The following is a 24412-nucleotide window of genomic DNA, read 5'->3' on the forward strand; positions in this document are numbered from 1 at the left end:
GACTGGGCAAGAATTTGGCATGTCTAAGGTCAAGATTTCACACTCTTTTTACAAGCTCTAATAAAACCTTTACCTCTTTTGGTATTTTTTAAAAAATATACCATAACTTCCATGCCCAAACCAAATAATTTCCTATCAGAGCTTTTCTCCTATCCGTTAACGAATATGTTATGTGTTGGATACTGTCCCAATGAAATCACACTAAAGATAAAAAATCCATTGCCTTAGAAAGTGACTGCATTTGGAAACAGAATCTCAAAGGTAGCATTTAAGTTGAAGTCTCCTCCAAGAAAATCAGAAGGCCTTGAATATTCCAAGGAAAGAGGACTCTGAAGAAGCCAACTCTGATCTTGGAGTTTTAGTTCCACCAACTCAGAGGCAATGTATTTACAGTGTTAATGCTACCCAATCTGTGGTAGTGTGTTATTACAATTAATAACAAATGTGGAATCTATAAGACATGAAAAGTCATTGACTCTTGGGGTCCATGACTCATCTCTACAATGCTAGTGATTAAGAAGGATGAGACATGGGGGATAATGCTTTTCAGGCTAGTAGGAAAATTCATGAATACTATCTCCAATTAACTATAAAAATTTCTGGGCTGGAGACATGGTTCAAATGGTAGACTGATTATTGTTAACAAACAGAGAACATGAGGTATGTTCAAGCCCAAATTGGGAGAAAGAAAAAGTCCTTAGAATACTATGAGAAACAGAGCTATGAATAGGAAAGCAGAAACAAAAGAAATAAACATTGATACAGACAGACTTTCCCAATGTCAAATATGGCACAAACTCTAATATTTAGGGTTTTCCTTCCTATACAGTAGAAATAAATGGTAGTTTGATTTGACAAAACTAAAGTGTAAAACTGTATGCAATAAACAATCACATTACTTTTTTGTTTCCATAATTTAAATTTCCTACAAATTTATAGAATAGTGTAGCTTTGGAAAATAAATAAATGTTGCATTTTCATATAGGATTACATATCCTTTCAAGTGTTGTCTAAAACTGATCTACACTGAAATAATTGCCATTGTACCTTTCTCAAGATTCCAAATGTTTATATTTTCTACTGACCTTCCACAAAAATCATACCCCAAACATAACTTTTTAGTTTGTTCATGCAATCATAGAAACATAAACATATGGCTCAAAATGTTAATTACCTTTATCTGCTGTCATTAATGTAGTATAACTAATACAATTAAGTATATACCTTGAGAGAAATAAGATTCTTCCTTCTAAATACAGATTTGCAGGCATACACGTGCCCACGCGCACACACACACACACACACACACACACACACACACACACACACACACACACATACACACATATTTACCATTCTGACTCAGGTTAGGTTCCTGACATTGAGTATCAGACAATGATCTAATAATCAAACTTTCCTGCCCAGATATAAAATACATTCATAATTCCACACATACAAAAATACCAGATCATTCAAAATAATGAGAATATTTAAAAGAACCATCCAGCTCCTGAGCCATTTACTCCCTGATTTCATTCATTCATGATGATTCATTTTTCATATAATAATTAAAAATCTTTCTGAGTCTCTGATTAGCAGACAAAAATATGCTATCATATAATAGAAAATGTAGGTAAAATTACTTGTCCCTAGGTAATCTTTAATATATCTTATCAAAGACTTCTGTTTCCTTCTTGCAGAGTCTGTTTCCGGCATTTTGCCATCATGTCTAATATTAAATTACAAAGGACATGCCATATTCCTTAATTCATTTTTCCTAAAGGTTAGGCTATGGAGTTGAATCTGATTTGTTTGCGTATTCTAAATTAAATATTCTCAACAACTTGAATTATTGTTGGTGTTACTCCTAAGCCATTTGAAACATCAAAAAGAACTGGAAATTCACTTGGCAATGATTTGTGACTGGCAGTAATGGTTGTGGGGGGATGAAGGACTTGAATTATCTAGAGTACCTTAAAAATGGTACTGTTCTTTAAAGGGATGATCGTTTAGTAAGCTTTTAAAGTGTGGTTTTCTTATTTCATCTAACAAGATAAAAGTATGCTTTTCATCACATTCTTGCCTGCAAAGCAGTAGAATTATTTCCTTTGTACAGTTTATGCCCAGCTGCTACTGTAGTGAAACCCACAAACAACTGCACAGCTGTGTTAGCTGCTCTAGATTTTGAAAATTTCTTCCAGTAGTCCTTGTAATTTGAGCCCAGATTCATGTGATAGCACATAATCCACAATTACAAAGCACCACAGTATACAAAGACCACGTGCAAAATGAGGTTCAATTTTTTTCTTTGTTGTTTCCTTTTTGTCTTATTGTCTTTTAAGGAGCTAGGGGCTGTTTATTTCTCATTATTGTTGATGTGACCTAAATAAATTTACCACATTATTAAAATAAAATAAATAGATATAAAAAGACATATTTAGTCACAAAATAAAGCTAAACATTTGAGTGACTTTTTAAATTCTAGTCCTGTTCTCAGTTATCTTCAAATAACGTTGAGATGAGTCAAGCATATGTGTAAATCGACATATATCAAGCACACAGAACTCTGGAATCTTTGCGCTTTGATTTCTATATCAACTTCACCTAGAAAAGAAAATTATCACTTGCTTCATGTCTTAAGTAATCTACTTAAAACAAGTTTTATTAGTCTTTTTCTCTTAAAATAATTTTTTTTTGCCAGTCCTGGGTTTCTAAAATTATTTATTATTTATTTTTTAATTGTGAAAATACCGTACAGAGGGGTTACAATTACATGGATAAGGTAATGAGTACATTTCTTATCAAGCATTTTTGCCTTCTCCTTTATTTCCCCTTCCCATCCCTTTCCATCTCCCCATTGGTATAAGTTCTGGAGGGGAAGGGAAAAAAAAAAACACATTGTTTTAATAGCATATAGGTGGACCCATTGCAACAATGAGATGTACAAGATGTTATGTCCAAAAACCAACTTTACAAGTTTTATTACTTTTATCAATAGATCTCATAATCTACGGAATTGAGGCATTGCATAAGTATTTGATTTCTGCGGCGCGCGCCTTCTCTACCAGCGAGGAAGAACGAACACCACACCAGGAGTCTTCTCAGATCACGCTTTATTGGAGAGCCTTTTAGTTGATGGGAGAGCTTGAGCACGAGAGAGCGTGCACCTGAAACATGGCCGCTTATATAGGGAATAGGAACACGGGTCTTTCTATCATTGGTCGTCTGCCTTTCACCGTCACCAGGTGCCACGGGATTGGCTGGGGACTCTACGTGGCTCGCGCATGCGCAAAGCCCAGGACCCACCGTCCCGCCAAGCACCGCCTGAAATGGAGTGGTTACCTCAAAGCTGCAAGGGAGTGGGCGCCATCTTGTAATGGCGTTTACCCTGGCTCCCTACAGATTTCTTATTTCCGCTGAATTAATATTGCATTTATTTTCCTTTTTGGCCCATGAAATAATGACATTCATGAGGATAAAACATCACTGTTTTTCATTTTGGTTGCCAAAATGGAACTGTTAGACATTTTGAAATTTTAACTTTAAATCTGAACATTCAAATTTCATTATTACTTCAACTTCACGACAACTTTAATTTTAAAACAAAAAGAATTATTAAATAGAAAGCAACATTGTAAGTTATCACACCTTAATTCCTGAATTGATTTTATGATAAAAACAATTATATTTATATAACATGATATACGTACTCAAAGTATGAGATATGGAAACAAAAGACTCCTTTTTTATTTTTGTGTTTGTTGTTCGTTATAGAATGGGATGATTCTGTCTTCTTTACCATATGCATGGTATATTCATTGTACGTCTTCAGGAAGGTGGGAGGTGGGCACAGAGCTTTAGGGAAAAGGGTGAAAATTGCAGTAGTGGAGTTCATTGAACATTGATGATTTAACACATGGATGGGGACAGGAGGGAGGGATGAGGAACAAGTGAGGGAACTGAAGATATTCTATAAAAGGAAATGTACTCATTACATGACTTATGTAATTGTAATCCCTCTATAAATCACCTTAATAATAACAACAGAGAAAAATTTTAAAACTCAAACAGAATGTTGTTTCTTAGAATTCTAGATTTTTTTTGTTCACTGGTTTTGGCTGCTTGAGTCTATTTCTAAAAATATCTACATTGATATTCATTGAGTGAATTTGTGAGCTACTAGTATATAAAAGTCAATTATGAGCCGGGCGCTGGTGGCTCACGCCTGTAATCCTAGCTACTCAGGAGGCTGAGATCTGAGGATCGCGGTTCAAAGCCAGCCCGGGCAGGAGAGACCGTGAGACTCCTATCTCCAATAAACCACCAGAAAACCGGAAGTGGCGCTGTAGCTCAAGTGGTAGAGCGCTCGCCTTGAGCTGAAGAGCTGAGGGACAGCGCTCAGGCCCAGAGTTCAAGCCCCACGACCGACAAAAAAAAAAAAAAAAAAAAAAAAAAGTCAATTATGATTTCTTGTATGTTTCTTTTGAGACTCTAATTTATTTACATCTTTAATCGAATTTGTATTATTTCTGTCTACTGGGTTTTGGTTAGGCCTGCTCCTGTTTTTCAAGGACCTAGTGTTGCAACATTAGTACTGATTCAAGATTGTTCTAATTTGTTTTCTTTGTGTGTGTGTGTGTTTGAAAATACTGTACAGAGGGGTTACAATTACCTAGGCAAGATAATGAGTACATTCCTTATCAAGCATTGTAGCTTCTTCCTTTGTTTCCCCTTCCCATCACTTCCCATTCTCCCGCCGGCCCTCTCCCCAATCCTCCTCTGCCCCCACCAAACTTGTAAAGTTCGTTTTCGACAAAACGACTTGTATATCTCATGGCTGCAATGCGTCCACCTGATTCCCTGGTTAAACAATTTGTTTTTTCCCTTCCCCTTCACAAATTATGACAACATCAAATACAGTGAAGGCAGGGGTTATACCGTGGGGGAGGAACGTACAAGGCAACATAGAAATCATCTTATAAATGTGTTAGAAACAATCGTATGAAAAAAAAATTTAAATACATATCTTAGGCTTCATTTCCTTAACACCAACTAATCTGATCTTTTCTGCTTGACTCAGACATATACTAACTATTGCAAATAAGGGAAACCATGGGACCTATGCTTCTTTGGGCCTGGCTTATTTCACTTAATATAATTTTTTCCCCAAGTCTTTCCATTTCCTAACAAATGGGGCAATCTCATTCTTTCTGATGAGGCATAGAATTCCATTGTGTATATATACCACATTTTCTTGATCCATTCATCTACTGAGGGGCATCTGGGTTGTTTCCATATCTTAGCTATGGTAAATAAGGCTTCAATAAACATAGTCGTGCTAGTAGCTTTAGTGTGGTCTTGTTTGTGAACATTTGGGTAAATGTCAAAAAGTGGGATTGCTGGATCATAGGGGAGCTCTATGTGGAGTCTTTTGAGGAACCTCCATACTACTTTCCAAAGTGGTTGAACAACTTTGCACGACCACCAACAATGCAGTAGAGTTCCCTTCTGTCCACATCTCCTCCAGCATCTGTTGTTATTAGAGTTCTTGATTATAGCCATTCTAACTGGGATGAGGTGGTATTTTAATGTTGTTTTGATTTGCATTTCTTTTATAGCTAGGGAGATTGAGCATTTCTTCATGTGTCTATTGGCCATCCTTCTTTCCTCTTCAGAGAAGTTTCTCTTTAAGTCTTTAGACCACTTATTTACTGGGCAGTTGTTTCTTTGAAGATTTGTTGTTGTTGGATTTACTTTTGAGAGTTCCAGGTATATTTTAGATGTGAAACCCTTGTTTGTTGTATGGTTAGTGAAGATCTCCCAATCTGTGGGCTTTCTATTGATCTTGCTAGCTATGTCCTTTGCCATGCAGGAGCTCTGCAGTGTCATGCAATCCCATTTCTCCAACCTTTCTTTGATTTGTTGTGTTTCTGGGTCTCTATTAAGAAAATTTTGGCCTGTCCAAGGAGACCTAGGGTTTCTCCTATTCCATCCTGTACTGTTTTCAGAGTGTCTGCTTTGACTTCGAGGTCTTTGATCCATTTGGAGTTAATTCTGGTGCAGGGTGATATATAAGGATCTTGCTTTAGTTTTCTACAAGTGGGTAACCAATTTTGCCAGCACCATTTACTGAAGAGGCTATCTTTCTTCCATTCTATTTTTTTTTGCTCCCTTATCGAAGATTAGATGGCTATAGGTCTGTAGGTTCATTTCTGGGTTTTCAATTCTATTCCATTGGTCAGGAGGTCTGTTCTTGTGCTAGTACCAAGCTGTTTTGATTATTATGGCTTTATAGTAGAGTTTGAAATTTGGTATTGATATTCCTTCAGCACTGTTCTTTCTGTTGAGGATCGTTTTTGCTATTCGGGGTCTTTTATTGTTACATATGAATTTTTGGATTGCTTCTTCTATTTCCTTGAAGAATGAGGTTGGAATATTGATAGGTATAGCCTTGAATTTGTAGATAGCCTTGGGAAGTATTGCCATTTTCACGATGTTGATCTTTCCAATCCAGGAGCATGGGAGGTTTTTTTTTTTTTTTTTTTTTTGGGTCCGGTCGTGGGGCCTGAACTCTGGGCCTTGGCGCTGTCCCTCAGCTCTTCAGCTCAAGGCTAGCGCTCTACCACTTGAGCCACAGCGCCACTTCCGGCTTTTTTCTTTTTGCTTATGTGTTGCTGAGGAATCGAACCCAGGGCCTCATGCATGCAAGGCAAGCGCTCTACCACTGAGCCACCTTCCCAGCCCCTTTTTTTTTTGCCACTTTCTAAGTTCTGTTTTGATTTCCTTTTTCAAGTTTTTAAAGTTTCTATCATAGAGGTCCTTCACTTCTTTGGTTAAGTTAATTTCTAGGTATTTTATTTTATGTGGGAATATTACTAATAGAGTTGCTTTCCTAATTTCAGCCACACTTTTCTCATTGTTGAAATACAGAAAAGCCATTGATTTTTTTTTTTAATTGTATTTTATTTTATTTGAGAACATACTGTACAAAGGGGCTACAATTACATGGGCAGGATAATGGATACATTTCTTACCAAGCATTGCAGCCTCCTCCTTTGTTTACCCTTCACTTCCCTTCCCCGCCTCCCCCCTCCCCCCACATAATTTTACCCCCCTCCCCCCACCCAATTATACCCCCCTCCCCCCCCCCACACCAGCATTGTAAAGCTGGTTTTGACATGACATTTTGTACTTCTCATTGTTGCAACAGGTCCACCTGAATCCTTAAACGACTTGTTTGTCCCCATCTACTCCACATGTTATACTGACATCAAATATAGTGAAAACGGGGGTTACACTGTGGGGGAGGGACATACAAAGCAACAAAGAAATAATCTTATAAATGCATTAGAAATACATGCATGAAAGAAACGAAAACATTAAAATACATATTTAAGGGTTCATTTTCCTAGCATCACATTATCTGACCTTTTCCGCTTGACTCATACCTATACTAGATATTGCAAATAAGGGAAACCATGGGACCTATGCTTCTTTGGGCCTGGCTTACTTCACTTAATATAATTTTTTCCAAACCTTTCCATTTCCTAACAAATGGGGAAATGTCATTCTTTCTGATGGAGGCATAGAATTCCATTGTGTATATATACCACATTTTCTTGATCCATTCATCTACTGAGGGGCATCTGGGTTGGTTCCATATCTTAGCTATGGTAAGTAATGCTGCAATAAACATAGTTGTGCTGGTAGCTTTAGTGTGGTCTTGTTTGTAAACATTTGGGTAAATGCCCAAAAGTGGGATTGCTGGATCATAGGGGAGATCTATGTGAAGTCTTTTGAGGAACCTCCATACTGCTTTCCAAAGTGGTTGAACAAGTTTACATTCCCACCAACAATGAAGTAGGGTTCCTTTCTGTCCACATCCCCTCCAGCATCTGTTATTATTGGAGTTCTTGATTTTTGCTGTTCTAACTGGAGTGAGGTGATATCTCAATGTTGTTTTGATTTGCATTTCTTTTATGGCTAGGGATGTTGAACATTTCTTCATGTGTCTATTGGCCATCCTTCTTTCTTCTTCAGAGAAGCTTCTCTTTAAGTCTTTCGCCCACTTATTTATTGGGCAGTTGTTTCTTTGAGGATTTGTTGTTGGGTGGTTTAATTTTTTGAGTTCCAAGTATATTTTAGATATGAGACCCTTGTCCGTTGTATGGCTAGTAAAGATCTTCTCCCAATCGGTGGGTTTTCTATTGATCTTGCCAGCTATGTCATTTGCCCTGCAGAAGCTCTGCAATCTTATGCAATCCCATTTGTCCAACCTTTCTTTGATTTGTTGTGCTTCCGGGTCTCTATTCAGAAAATTTCGACCTGAGCCAAGGAGACCTAGGGTTTCTCCTATTCCATCCTGTAATGTTTTCAGAGTGTCTGCTTTGAGTTCAAGGTCTTTGATCCATTTGGAGTTGATTCTGGTGCAGGGTGATATATAAGGATCTAGCTTTAGTTTTCTACATGTAGTTAACCAATTTTGCCAGCACCATTTACTGAAGAGGCTGTCTTTCTTCCATTCTATTGTTTTAGCTTCCTTATCGAAGATTAGGTGGCTATAGGTCTGTAGGTTCATTTCTGGGTTTTCAATTCTATTCCATTGGTCCTGAGGTCTGTTCTTATGCCAATACCAAGCTGTTTTGATTACTATGGCTTTATAGTAGAATTTGAAATTTGGTATTGATATTCCTCCAGCAGTGTTCTTTCCGTTGAGGAGCGTTTTTGCTATTCGGGGTCTTTTATTGTTCCATATGAATTTTTGGATTGCCTCCTCTATTTCCTTGAAGCATGAGGGTGGAATTTTGATAGGTATCGCGTTGAATTTGTAGATAGCCTTGGGAAGTATTGCCATTTTCACGATGTTAATCTTGCCAATCCAGGAGCATGGGAGGTTTTGCCATTTTTTAAGTTCTGTGTTGATTTCCTTTTTCAAGATTTTAAAGTTTTCATCATAGAGGTCCTTCACTTCTTTGGTTAAGTTAATTCCTAGGTATTTTATTTTTTGTGGGGCTATCACAAATGGAGTTGCTTTCCTAATTTCAGCCACACTTTTCTCATTGTTGGCACATAGAAAAGCCATTGATTTTTGGGGATTAATTTTATAACCTGCTACTTTGCCAAAGTTTTGAATCAGCTTGAGTAATTTGGGAGTGGAGTCTATGGGATTCTTTAAATACAAGATCATGTCATCTGCAAAGAGGGAGAGTTTTATTTCTTCTTTCCCTATTTGGATCCCCTTTATGTCTGCATCTTGTCTTATTGCTGTAGCTAGGCATTCTAATACTAGATTGAAGAGAAGTGGAGAGAGTGGGCATCCTTGTCTTGTTCCTGAGTTAAGAGGAAATGGCTTTAGTTTTTCACCATTGAGTATAATGCTGGCTGTAGGTTTGTCATATACAGCCTTTATTATATTGAGGAATGTTCCATGGATTCCTAATTTTTCCAGAACCTTCATCATAAAGGGGTGTTGGATCTTGTCAAATGCTTTTTCTGCATCTATTGAGATAACCATGTGGTTCTTATTCTTGCTCCTGTTGATGTGATGAATAATATTAATTGATTTGCGTATATTGAACCAGCTTTGCATCCCTGAAATGAATCCTGTTTGATCATGGTGTATGATTTTTTGGATGAATTGTTGAAGTCGATTGGCCAAAATTTTGTTGAGAAGTTTTGCATCAATGTTCATCAAAGAAATGGGTCTATACTTCTCTTTCTTTGATGAGTCCCTGCTTGGTTTTGGGATGAGGGTTATGATGGCTTCATAGAATGTGTTCGGTAGTGAGCTTTCTCTTTCAATTTCATTGAAGAGTTGGAGGAGTATTGGTGTGAGCTCTGCTTTGAAGGCCTTGTAAAATTCCGCTGTAAAACCATCTGGTCCTGGACTTTTCTTAGCTGGGAGGTCTCTTATTGCTGTTTCTATTTCGATGCTTGATATGGGCCTGTTAAGCTGGTTTAACTCATCTTGGTTTAGTTTTGGCATGTCAATATTTGCTAGGAAAAGGTCCATTTCTGTCAAGTTCTCAAACTTATTAGCATAAAGTTTTGAGAAGTATTCCCTTATAATGTTCTGAATCTTGGTTGTTTCCGTGGTGATGTTTCCATTCTCATCTCTGAGTTTATTAATTTGGGTGTGTTCTCTCCTTTTTCTGATAAGGTTTGCTAAGGGTCTGTCAATTTTGTTAAGTTTTTCGAAGAACCAACTCTTTGTTTTGTTGATTCTTTCTATAGTTTTTTTGGATTCTAATTCATTTAATTCTGATTTAATTTTGATTATTTCTTTCCGTCTACTGGATTGGGGTTAATCTTGCTGCTCTTTTTCAAGGAGGTTTAGATGTGTCATTAAATTATTAGTTTCCGATCTCTCCAATTTGTTGATGTAGGAGCTCAGAGCTATAAACTTGCCTCTGAGTACTGCCTTTGCTGTGTCCCAGAGGAGCTGGTAATTTGTGTGTTCATTTTTGTTGAATAGCATGAACATTTGAATTTCCTTTCTAATCTCTTCCATGACCCACTCATGATTCAGCAGTGTGTTGTTCAGCCTCCATGTGATACCGGACTTTCTTTGGTGGCTTTTGGTGTTGAGTTCTAATTTTATTCCCTTGTGGTCAGAGAGAATGCAAGGTATAACTTCAATGTTTCTGAATTTAGACAAGTTTGCTTTGTGGCCTAAAATGTGGTCTATTTTAGAAAACGTCCCATGTGCTGCTGAGAAGAACGTGTATTCTGATGCTGCTGGGTGAAATGTTCGGTAAATGTCTGTTAAGTCTAGTTGATCTATGCAGCTGTTTAGATCTGCGGTTTCTCTGTTGAGTTTTTGCTGAGTTGATCTATCTAGTGGGGAGAGTGGTGTGTTAAAATCCCCAACGATTAATGTCTTTGGATCTATCTGGGATTTGAGGGAAAGTAGTGTTTCTTTGATAAATTTGGGTGCTCCATTGTTTGGCGAATAGATATTTAGAATTGTAATATCCTCCTGCAGGAGAGATCCTTTAATTAGTATGTAGCGACCTTCTTTATCTCTTCTCACGAATTTTAATTTGAAGTCTATTTTATCTGATATTAGGATTGCAACTCCGGCCTGTTTATGAGGGCCGTTTGCTTGGTAGATTTTGTTCCAGCCTTTAACCTTGAAAATATGTTTGTTTTTACGGGCAAGATGTGACTCCTGCAGGCAGCAGATAGAAGGGTCTTGTTTTTTAATCCAACTAGACAGTCTATGTCGCTTAATTGGAGAGTTCAGTCCGTTAACATTAAGAGATAGGACTGAGAGGTATTTGGGAGTTCCTGCCATGTTATCCACCTTCTTGGGGGCTGTGAAAACTGGGTTCTTCCTAAGATTCTTGGATTCTCAGTTTGGGTGCAGTTTCTTGGCCTTTGTTGCGTTCTTGTTGGTTTTCTATGTGTAGGACATCTTTAAGAATCTTTTGCAGGGCTGGTTTGGTGGAGATGTATTGTTTCAATTTTTCTTTGCTATGGAAGGTTTTTATTTGGCCTTCAGTTATGAAGGAGAGTTTAGCTGGGTACAGTATTCTTGGTTGATAGTTGTTTGTTTTTAGGGCATGGCATACATCATTCCAGGCTCTTCTTGCTTTGATTGTCTCTGGTGAGAAATCTGAGGTGATTCTAATTGGTTTCCCTTTATAGGTGATTAACCTAGAAAAGCCATTGATTTTTGAGGGTTAAATTTATAACCTGCTGCTTTACCAAAATTTTGAATCAGCTCGAGTAATTTTGGAGTGGATTCTGTGGGATTCTTTAAATACAAGATTATGTCATCTTCAAAGAGGGAGAGTTTTACTTCTTCTTTCCCTATTTGGATCCATTTTATGTTTGCATCTTGTCTTATTGCTGTAACTAGGCATTCTAATATTAGATTGAAGAGAAGTGGAGAGAGTGGACATCCTTGTCTCATTCCTGAGTTAAGAGGAAATGGTTTTAGTTTTTCACCATTAAGTATAATGCTGGCTGTAGGTTTGACATATACAGCCTTTATTGTATTGAGGAATGTTCCATGGATTCCTAATTTTTCCAGAACCTTCATCATAAGGGAGTGTTGGATCTTGTCAAATGCTTTTTCTGCATTTATTGAGATAACCCTGTGGTTCTTATCCTTGCTCCTGTTAATATGATGAATTTATTTATTGATTTGTGTATATTGACCCAGCTTCGCATCCCTGAAATGAATCCTGTTTGATTGTGGTGTATGATTTTTTGGATGAATTATTGAAGTCGATTGGCCAGAATTTTGTTGAGAAGTTTTGCATCAATGTTCATGAAAGAAATGAGTCTATAGGACTCTTTCTTTGATGACTCCCTGCCTGGTTTTAGGATGAGGGTTATGATGTCTTCATAGAATGAGTTCGGTAGTGAACTTTCTCTTTCAGTTTCATTGAAGAGTTGGAGGAGTATTGGTGTGAGCTCTGCTTTGAAGGCTTTGTAGAATTCCATTGTAAAGCCATCTGGTCCTGGGATTTTCTTAGATGCGAGGTCTCTTAGTGCTGTTTCTATTTCAATGCTTGATATGGGCCTGTTAAGATGGTTTAACTCATCTTGGTTTAGTTTTGACATGTCAATATTTGCTAGGAAAAAGCCTATTTCTGCCAAGTTCTCAAACTTATTAGCATAAAGTTTTGAGAAGTATTCCAGTATAATGTTCTGAATCTTGGTTGTTTCTGTGGTGATGTTTTTATTCTCATCTCTGAGTTTATTTATTTGGGTATGTTCTCTTCTTTTTCTGATAAGATTTGCCAAGGGTCTGTCAATTTTGTTAATTCTTTCAAAGAACCAACTCTTCGTTTTGTTGATTCTTTGTATGATTTTTTGTATTCTAATTCATTTAATTTTGATTTAGTTTTAATTATTTCTTTCCATCTACTGGATTGGGTCTTTTCTTGCTTCTCTTTTTAAGGAGGCTCAGATATCTCATTAAATTGTTGGTTTCAGATCTCTCCAATTTGTTGATGTAGGAACTCAGAGCTATAAACTTGCCTCTAAGTTCTGCCTTTGCTGTGTCTCAGAGGAGCTGGTAATTTTTGTGTTCATTTTTCTTGAATATCATGAACATTTGAATCTCCTTTCTAATCTCTTCCATGACCCACTCGTGATTCAGCAGTGTGTTTTTAAGCCTCCATGTGTTACAGGATTTTCTTTGGTGGCTTTTGGTGCTGAGTTCTAATTTTGTTACCTTTTGGTCTGAGAGAATTCAAGGTATAACTTCAATGTTTCTGAATTTGGACAAGTTTGCTTTGTGGCCTAAAATGTTGTCTATTTTGGAAAATGTTCCATGTGCTTCTGAGAAAAACGTGTATTCTGATGCTGCTGGGTGAAATATTCAGTAGATGTCTGTTAAGTCTAATTGATCTTTGCAGTTGTTTAGGTCTGCGATTTCTCTGTTGAGTTTTTGCAGAGTTGATCTATCTAGTGGGGAAAGTGGTGTGTTAAAATCCCCAACAATTAATGTCTTTGGATCTATGTGGGATTTGAGTTATAGTAGTGTTTCTTGGTTAAATTTGGGTGCTCTGTTTTTTTGGCGAATAGATATTTAGGATTGTAATATGCTCCTGAAGGAGAGATCCCTTAATTAGTATGTAGCGACCTTCTTTATCTCTTCTCACTAATTTTAATTTGAAGTCTATGTTATCTGATATTAGGATTGCAACTCCCACCTGTTTATGGGGGCCATTTGCTTGGTAGATTTTGTTCCAGCCTTTCATATTGAAAATGTGTTTGTTTTTATGGGCAAGTTGTGACTCCTGAAGGCAGCAGATAGAAAGATCTTGCTTTTTAATCCAACTAGACAGTCTATGTCGCTTAATTGGAGACTTAAGTCCTTTAATGTTGAGAGATAGGACTGAGAGGTATTTGGGAGTTCCTGCCATTTTATCCACCTTCTTGGGGGTTGCGGCAACTGGGTTATTCCTATGGTTCTTGGATTCTCAGTTTGGGTGAGGTTTCTTGGCCTTTATTGTGGTCTTATTGGTTTTCTATGTGCAGGACATCTTTAAGAATCTTTTGTAGGGCTGGTTTGGTGGAGATATATTGTTTCAGTTTTTCTTTGCTATGGAAGGTTTTATTTGACCTGAGGCTATGAAGGAAAGTTTAGCTGGATACAGAATTCTGGGTTGATAGTTGTTTGTCTTTAGGGCATGGCATACATCATTCCAGGCTCTTCTTGCTTTGATTGTCTCTGCTGATAAATCTGAGGTGATTCTAACTGGTTTCCCTTTATAGGTGATTGACACTTTGTTCTTGACAGTTTTAAGGATCCTTTCTTTGGTCTGAATTGATCCTGTGTGAATTATAATGGGGCAGTGGTATATCCTATTCTGGTCTGGTCTATTTGGAGTTCTAAAAGCTTCTTGTGTCTGAATAGGCCTTTCTTTTTGCATGTTTGGGAAGTTCTCTGCTAGGATCCTGTTAAACAAATTTCCTAGACCATTAACTTCTGTCTCTATGTGCTCCTCTACAACCATTATCCTCAGATTAAGTCTTCTGATTGTGTCTTCCAAGTGTTGAATAGATCTATCATATTTCTTGGATTTGTCTTGGATGGTTGTATGTTCTTTCTCTATAATAGCTAGGCTGTCTTCAATCCCTGAAATTCGATCTTCTGCATGGTCTAACCTATTATCAAGGCTTTCTACTTTGTTTCTTATTTATTTTCCTTCTACTTGGTCGGCTTTCATGGCTTCAAATTCTTTGTTGGAGCTTTGTTTTAGATCTTGTATTAACTTCTTTTCTTCCTTAATTTGGTGTTCAGTGTTTATTCTCAAATCACTTAGTTGATTGGTTATGGTTTCCTTGGACTCCCATTCCTTCTGTTGTGTTCCATTCAGCATTCCCTTTGTGGTCTCCCTGACTTCCTTCAGCTCTGTGTTTATGTATTCCATGAATCCCTTTAGTGATCTTTCTGTATTCTCATCCTGCTCTCTCAATTCCTGTATTACTCTCTGATTAGCTTCCTCACATTCACGCACTTCCTGTAGTTCTCTTTGAGTGTTCTCAACCTGCTCATGCCATTCCTGACTTTCTTTTTGAGTGTTCTCAAGTTGCTCACACAATTCCTGTATCAATCTCTGAGTAGCTTCCTCATGCTTATGATATTCCTGCATTTAAAGTTTGTTTTTCCTCCTCTCTCTCCCTATCATGCTCATACAGAGTCCTTTGCAGGTTTTCAATCTTTTCATTTACCATGTTTACCAGTAGTGTTTGTAGAGCTTTTTGGGAACTCTCCTCTGGATTATTCATTATCTGTTCTGTCCCCTGATTATGAGTGGGAGTTGAGTACACAGACTTGCCATTTTTCTTGTGTTTTTCCGGATTGCTCTGCCCATTTGGGATGAAAGTAACACCAGTTTTGTGTTAGCACACTATTTTAAGGCAAGCATCAACCAAAGTCTGTAGTTGCACAGTCAAAAGTCTGCAGATACAATCTAGTTCAATAGATATATCTATTCAACATCAAACAACTATGTATTAATGGGGGGGTGGCCTTCCCTCCTCTGCTCCCTGAGAAGGAGTGAGGATGTCAGGCTTCTACTCACACCAGAGTCTTAGTTCCTGGATCATCTCTGGTCTGCGAAGTTCAGGATGAAGATGTCTGCTCCTTGCTGGTTCTTGCTGGTGTTGAGTAGAATCCGATCACCTGCCGCATCTGACACCTTTGTCCTGGACTCTCTGTGTTGCAAGTATGGCGGCTATGGCCACTGCTACCACAGCTGCGGCGGCTGGCAAGTGCTCAGATCTGTCTCCTTGCCTGGATTTTCCCTCTCTGGCCTAAGTCTCTGCACTGTGATGGCACATTTGGTGTGATTCTCTCGTTTTAGGACTGTTCACTGGAACACTAAAACTGCTTTCTATGCAAGAGCTTGTTTCGCCTCCAGCTTCTCCTCTGCCATCCTCCTGGAACTCCATCAAAATAGTCATTTTTGAAAATCACAAAATTACATCTCTTGAAGCTTCTTTATCTATTAAATAAAATGTATTTGCATTCTAAATATGTCATTCATCTATCCAACAATTGTATAACCAAACCAACTCCATGGCAAATAGATCCTCTGATTAATTCAAGTACATATTTAGGAACAGGAAGGTTCCGGGAAAATGGCGGAGGAGAAGATGGAATCTGAACAAGCTCTCACATAGAAAGCAGTTATAGAGTTCCAGTGAACAGTCCTAAGCCAGAGAATCACACCAAGTGTGCAATCACAGGACAGAGAGTTAGACAAGAGAGGGGAAGCCAAGGCAAAAAGACACATCTGAGCGCCTGCCAGCAGCTGCCGCTGCGGCAGCAGGGTCGCGGCGGCAACCACCGCCGCGGGGTCATACCTGAGACACAGAGAGTCGGGGACGAAGGAGCCAGACGCAGCGGACAAGCGGATTCTACTCAACACCAACAAGAACCGACAAGGAGCGAACATCTTCATCCTGCTGTTTGCAGACCAGAGACAACCCAGGATCCAAGACTCGGCGTGAGTACAAGCCCGAGATCCTGACTCCTCAGGGAGCAGAGGAGGGAAGGCCACCCCTCCCCCCCCAGCACCGGTGATCTCCATCTTGGATACCGACAAAGCTCGGAGGAGCTGCTAGCTCCAGCTCAGGCCTTGGAATAAAACGAGTCATTTAGCAGGTCACAAGAACTTAACGGCAAAGTGACCTGCAAGACTCGGCTCCATCCAGGGAAAAGTCACCCAGCTCAGGCGCCAGACATTGGAGTGGCTTCCCTCACTGGGTAACCAGAGCCAGAGGCTGCCCCTCCCTCTAGCAGCCTCAACAATCAATTGAAAAACAGAATCCCTGAGAACGGCTGCAGGCTGGGCGCTGTGAGCTTTATCACAAAATAGCCCCAGGGAAAAGCTACTGCTTGTTGAAAGGCCTCAACTCTACCCAGAACCTAGCCTCACCACCACATCCCCCTCTTTTGTGATTCTCAAAGCAGACCACCCTCCCAGAAAACTAACCTGGGAGGGGGATCTCAAAATCTTGGGTAAAGCAGAGCATTTTTCTGCCTCTTCCAACCAACCGAGTTAAGAAACCAATCAAGCCACAGGACCTCAAGCTGACCAGAGACTCCAACGAGACTGGTTACAGACAAAAGGGAGATACAGGATTCTTCCCACCCCTCCCCCCTCAAAAAACAAATCAAAAGACTTTTTTTTTTCCTTTTTTTTTCTTTTCTTTTTCTTTTTCTTTCTTCTTCTTCTTTTCTTTTTTTTTTGCTTGTATTTTGTTTTTTGTTACCTTATATATATATATATATATATATATATATATATATATATATATATATATAAATTTATTTCCCTTCTAAAACTTTTATTAATCTTTAATTTTTGCCTCTTCTGAAAAAAAAATCGTTTTCCAGTAACTTTCTTTTTTTTTTTTTTCTTTCCTCATCTTATAATTTTTATTTTAGGAATACGTGAATGAGCGTTTTCATTTCTTTTCTTGTCTTCTTTCTCTTTTTCTTTCTTTCTTAATTATATTTCTGTTTTTTATCTAGCTCTACTGAACTTCTTATCTTTTCTTCTCCCTTTCCCATCCTTAAAGTTTTTCACATCTCCTCTATGTCCCTCCCCTTCTCTGAACATATTCACATTCCTCTCTAAATAGACGGTCTTTTAACCTCTATAATAACATTAATTTTTACGTTTCTATTTTTTTTCTGGTCTCTTTTTATTCCCCTTTCCGTCTCTTCTTTTTCTCTCTCTCTCTACTTGCATCCTACCCAACCCATTTCCTGCATTGTGCTTAGGACATAGTTAACTCTCCCTGTGCCTCCCCACACCAATCTATTCCTATTTTTTACCCACATCTCTCCCTAATCCTAATAATTTCTGGTTTTCCAAATTCTTTTCTGTGGTTCGAAGTCCTTTAACATATAGTTGTTTGATGTCGAATAGATGTATCTGTTGAACTAGATTGTATCTGTAGACTATTGACTGTACAAATACAAACTTTGGTTGATGGTTGCCTTAAGATAGTGTTCTAGCAAAAAACTGGTGCAATCTTCATTTCAAATGGGCCGAGTAAGTCGGAAAAACACAAGAAAAATGGCAAATTCAGATATCTCAATTCCCAATCTTGATAATCAGGGATTAGAACAGATAAAGAATAATCCAGAGGAGAGTTCCCAAATAGCTCTACAAACACTACTAGCAAACATGATAAATGAGAAGTTTGACAATGTACAAAGGACTCTGTATGAGCGTGATAGGGAGAGAGAGGAGGCATCCCAGAAGTTTATACAGGAATATCATAAGCGTGAGGAAGCTACTCAAAAACTGCTACAGGATTTGCGTGAACAACTTGAGAATACTCAAAGAGAAAGGGAGGAATGGCGTGAGCAGGCAGAGAACACTCAAAGAGAACTGCAGGAATCCCAGGAACGGCAAGAAAGAGAACTCCAGGAATCCCACAGACGGGAGGAAGCTAATCAAAAAGTAATTCACGAATTAAGAGACCAGGTAGAGAATACACAAAGATCACTAAAGGCATTCATGGAATCCATTAACAAAGAGCTGAAGGAATTCAGGTAGACCACAAAGGGAATGCTGAATGGAACCCAACAGAAGGAATGGGAGTCCAAAGAAACCATAACCAATCAACTAAGTGATTTGAGAACAAACACTGAAAACCAAATTAAGGAAGTAAAGAAATTCATACAAGACCTAAAACAGAGCTTCAACAAAGAACTTGAAGCCATCAAAGCTGACCAATTAGAAGGAAAAGAGATAAAAAACAAAGTAGAGAGTCTTGACAGCAGGTTAGACCATGCAGAAGATCGAATCTCACGGATTGAAGACAGCCTAGATATTATAGAGAAAGAACATACAACCATCCAAGACAAGTCCAAGAAATATGATAGGTCTATCCAACACCTGGAAGACACCATCAGAAGGCCCAATCTAAGGATAATGGGTGTAGAGGAGCACCTAGAAACAGAAGTTAATGGTCTAGGAAATTTGTTTAACAGGATCCTAGCAGAGAACTTCCCAAACATATAAAAAGATAGGCCTATTCAGATACAAGAAGCTTTTAGAACCCCAAATAGACCAGACCAGAATAGGACATCCCACCGTCACATTATAATCCACACAGGATCAACCCAGACCAAGGAAAAGATCCTTAAAGCTGTCAAGGAGAAAAGGTTAATCACGTATAAAGGGAAACCAATTAGAATTACCTCAGATTTCTCAGCAGAGACAATCAAAGCAAGAAGAGCCTGGAATGACGTATGCCAAGCCCTAAAAACAAACAACTATCAACCAAGAATACTGTACCCAGCTAAACTCTCCTTCATAACTGAAGGCCAAATAAAAACCTTCCATAGCAAAGAAAAATTGAAACAATACATCTCCACCAAACCAGCCCTGCAAAAGATTCTTAAAGATGTCCTACACATAGAAAACCAACAAGAACGCAACAAAGGCCAAGAAACTGCACCCAAACTGAGAATCCAAGAACCTTAGGAAGAACCCAGTTTTCACAGCCCCCAAGAAGGTGGATAACATGGCAGGAACTCCCAAATAACTCTCAGTCCTATCTCTTAACGTTAACGGACTGAACTCTCCAATTAAGCGACATAGACTGTCTAGTTGGATTAAAAAACAAGACCCTTCTATCTGCTGCCTGCAGGAGTCACATCTTGCCCGCAAAAACAAACACATTTTCAAGGTTAAAGGCTGGAACAAAATCTACCAATCAAACAGCCCTCATAAACAGGCGGGAGTTGCAATCCTAATATCAGATAAAATAGACTTCAAATTAAAATTCGTGAGAAGAGATAAAGAAGGTCGCTACATACTAATTAAAGGATCTCCCTTTCAGGAGGATATTACAGTTCTAAATACCTATTCACCAAACAATGGAGCACCCAAATTTATCAAAGAAACACTACTTTCCCTCAAATCCCAGATAGATCCAAAGACATTAATTGTTGGGGATTTTAACACACCACTTTCCCCACTAGATAGATCAACTCGGCAAAAACTCAACAGAGAAACCGCAGATCTAAACAGCTGCATAGATCAACTAGACTTAACAGACATTTACCGAACATTTCACCCAGCAGCATCAGAATACACGTTCTTCTCAGCAGCACATGGAACGTTTTCTAAAATAGACCACATTCTAGGCCACAAAGCAAACTTGTCTAAATTCAGAAACATTGAAGTTATACCTTGCATTCTCTCTGACCACAAGGGAATAAAATTAGAACTCAACACCAAAAGCCACCAAAGAAAGTCCAGTATCACATGGAGGCTTAACAACACACTGCTGAATCATGAGTGGGTCATGGAAGAGATTAGAAAGGAAATTCAAATGTTCATACTATTCAACAAAAATGAACACACAAATTACCAGCTCCTCTGGGACACAGCAAAGGCAGTACTCAGAGGCAAGTTTATACCTCTGAGCTCCTACATCAACAAATTGGAGAGATCTGAAATTAACAATTTAATGACACATCTAAACCTCCTTGAAAAAGAGCAGCAAGATAAACCCCAATCCAGTAGATGGAAAGAAATAATCAAATTTAAATCAGAATTAAATGAATTAGAATCCAAAAAAACTATAGAAAGAATCAACAAAACAAAGAGTTGGTTCTTCGAAAAACTTAACAAAATTGACAGACCCTTAGCAAACCTTATCAGAAAAAGGAGAGAACACACCCAAATTAATAAACTCAGAGATGAGAATGGAAACATCACCACAGAAACGACCAAGATTCAGAACATTATAAGGGAATACTTCTCAAAACTTTATGCTAATAAATTTGAGAACTTGACAGAAATGGACCTTTTCCTAGCAAATATTGACATGCCAAAACTAAACCAAGATGAGTTAAACCAGCTTAACAGGCCCTTATCAAGCATTGAAATAGAAACAGCAATAAGAGACCTCCCAGCTAAGAAAAGTCCAGGACCAGATGGTTTTACAGCGGAATTTTACAAGGCCTTCAAAGCAGAGATCACACCAATACTCCTCCAAGTCTTCAATGAAATTGAAAGAGAAAGCTCACTACCGAACACATTCTATGAAGCCATCATAACCCTCATCCCAAAACCAGGCAGGGACTCATCAAAGAAAGAGAACTATAGACCCATTTCTTTGATGAACATTGATGCAAAACTTCTCAACAAAATTTTGGCCAATCGACTTCAACAATTCATCCAAAAAATCATACACCATGATCAAACAGGATTCATTTCAGGGATGCAAAGCTGGTTCAATATACGCAAATCAATTAATATTATTCATCACATCAACAGGAGCAAGAATAAGAACCACATGGTTATCTCAATAGATGCAGAAAAAGCATTTGACAAGATCCATCACCCCTGGAAAAATTAGGAATCCATGGAACATTCCTCAATACAATAAAGGCTGTATATGACAAACCTACAGCCAGCATTATACTCAATGGTGAAAAACTAAAGCCATTTCCTCTTAACTCAGGAACAAGACAAGGATGCCCACTCTCTCCACTTCTCTTCAATCTAGTATTAGAATGCCTAGCTACAGCAATAAGACAAGATGCAGACATAAAGGGGATCCAAATAGGGAAAGAAGAAATAAAACTCTCCCTCTTTGCAGATGACATGATCTTGTATTTAAAGAATCCCATAGACTCCACTCCCAAATTACTCAAGCTGATTCAAAACTTTGGCAAAGTAGCAGGTTATAAAATTAACCCCCAAAATCAATGGCTTTTCTATATGCCAACAATGAGAAAAGTGTGGCTGAAATTAGGAAAGCAACTCCATTTGTGATAGCCCCACAAAAAATAAAATACCTAGGAATTAACTTAACCAAAGAAGTGAAGGACCTCTATGAAGAAAACTTTAAAATCTTGAAAAAGGAAATCAACACAGAACTTAATAAATGGCAAAGCCTCCCATGCTCCTGGATTGGCAAGATTAACATCGTGAAAATGGCAATACTTCCCAAGGCTATCTACAAATTCAAAGCTATACCTATCAAAATTCCACCCTCATTCTTCAAGGAAATAGAAGAGGCAATCCAAAAATTCATATGGAACAATAAAAGACCCCTAATAGCAAAAACGCTCCTCAACGGAAAGAACACTGCTGGAGGAATATCAATACCAAATTTCAAACTCTGCTATAAAGCCATAGTAATCAAAACAGCTTGGTATTGGCATAAGAACAGACCTCAGGAACAAAGGAATAGAATTGAAAACCCAGAAATGAACCTACAGACCTATAGCCATCTAATCTTCGATAAGGAAGCTAAAACAATAGAATGGAAGAAAGACAGCCTCTTCAGTAAATGGTGCTGGCAAAATTGGTTAACTACATGTAGAAAACTAAAGTTAGATCATTATATATCACCCTGCACCAGAATCAACTCCAAATGGATCAAAGACCTTGAACTCAAAGCAGACACTCTGAAAACATTACAGGATGGAATAGGAGAAACCCTAGGTCTCCTTGGCTCAGGCCGAAATTTTCTGAATAGAGACCCGGAAGCACAACAAATCAAAGAAAATTTGGACAAATGGGATTGCATAAGATTGCCGAGCTTCTGCAGGGCAAATGACATAGCTGGCAAGATCAAAAGAAAGCCCACCGATTGGGAGAAGATCTTTACTAGCCATACAACGGACAAGGGTCTGATATCTAAAATATACTTGGAATTCAAAAAATTAAACCACCCAACAACAAATCCTCAAAGAAACAACTTCCCAATAAATAAGTGGGCGAAAGACTTAAAGAGAAGCTTCTCTGAAGAAGAAAGAAGGATGGCCAATAGACACATGAAGAAATGTTCAACATCCCTAGCCATAAAAGAAATGCAAATCAAAACAGCATTGAGATATCACCTCACTCCAGTTAGAACAGCAAAAATCAAGAACTCTAACAACAACCGATGCTGGAGGGGATGTGGACAGAAAGGAACCTTACTTCATTGTTGGTGGGAATGTAAACTTGTTCAACCACTTTGGAAAGCAGTATGGAGGTTCCTCAAAAGACTTCACATAGATCTCCCCTATGATCCAGCAATCCCACTTTTGGGCATTTATCCAAATGTTTACAAACAAGACCGCACTAAAGCTACCAGCACAACTATGTTTATTGCAGCATTATTTACCATAGCTAAGATATGGAACCAACCTAGATGCCCCTCAGTAGATGAATGGATCAAGAAAATGTGGTATATATACACAGTGGAATTCTAGGCCTCCATCAGAAAGAATGACATTTCCCCATTTGTTAGGAAATGGAAAGGTTTGGAAAAAATTATATTAAGTGAAGTAAGCCAGGCCCAAAGGAGCATAGGTCCCATGGTTTCCCTTATTTGTAATATGTAGTATAGGTATGAGTCAAGCGGAAAAGGTCAGATAATGTGGTGTTAGGAAAATGAACCCTTAAATATGTATTTTAATTTTTTTGTTTCTTTCATGCATGTGTTTCTAACGCATTTATAAGATTATTTCTTTGTTGCTTTGTATGTCCCTCCCCCACAGTGTAACCCCCGCTTTCACTATATTTGATGTCAGTATAACATATGGAGGAGATGGGGACAAACAAGTCGTTTAAGGATTCAGGTGGACCTGTTGCAACAATGAGAAGTACAAAATGTCATGTCAAAACCAGCTTTACAATATCGGTGTGTGGGGGGGTATAATTGGGTGGGGGGAGGGGGGAGGCGGGGAAGGGAGGTGAAGTGTAAACAAAGGAGGAGGCTGCAATGCTTGGTAAGAAATGTATGCATTATCCTGCCCATGTAATTGTAGCCCCTCTGTACAGTATGTTCTCAAATAAAATAAAATTAAATTAAAAAAAAATATTTTTGAACAGAAGTTATCACAATTGTATAGAAATATTTACCCACCACTCTAGAAATTAAATCTGAAATCATAAAGTATTGGGATTAATAATTAGCTTTCACTATGTTGCCATAAAGAGGTAGTGAACCTTTTCAAGTGGGCACAGAGATTTGGTCACTGAGAAATTGTGATCAAAGAGGACATTAAGATCAAAGTCCTTTCCTCCTGTTCCTTCTTTTTCTTCTCTGTCTCCGTCTATTTTTTCTTCTCCCTCTCCCTCTTCCTCTCCCTCTCCCCCTCCTCCTCTTTCTTCCTCTCCCACTCCTATTCCTCCTCTTCTTTACTTGCTGGCTTCTATGAACACATGCTCCATCTAATGTTCCTGACAAGGGGTACAGTGCCACCACCAATCCAAAGCAATGAGGATAAGAAACATAAACTGAAATGTATAAAATCAGAAGCCAATATTAATATTTTCTTCTTTTAAGTTGATTTTATAAAGTACTTTGTCATATTAATAGGAGGCTGACACAGGAGGCTGTCATTTATTATAGGGGATAAGATTTGCTGGAAAAAATGTGACCTGAATTTCTCCAATGATATCCACTAGAC

The sequence above is a fragment of the Dipodomys merriami genome, unplaced genomic scaffold, assembly GCF_024711535.1.
Source record: "Dipodomys merriami isolate MVZ:Mamm:240054 unplaced genomic scaffold, mDipMer1.0.p SCAF_155, whole genome shotgun sequence".
NCBI classification, from domain to species: Eukaryota; Metazoa; Chordata; class Mammalia; order Rodentia; family Heteromyidae; genus Dipodomys; species Dipodomys merriami.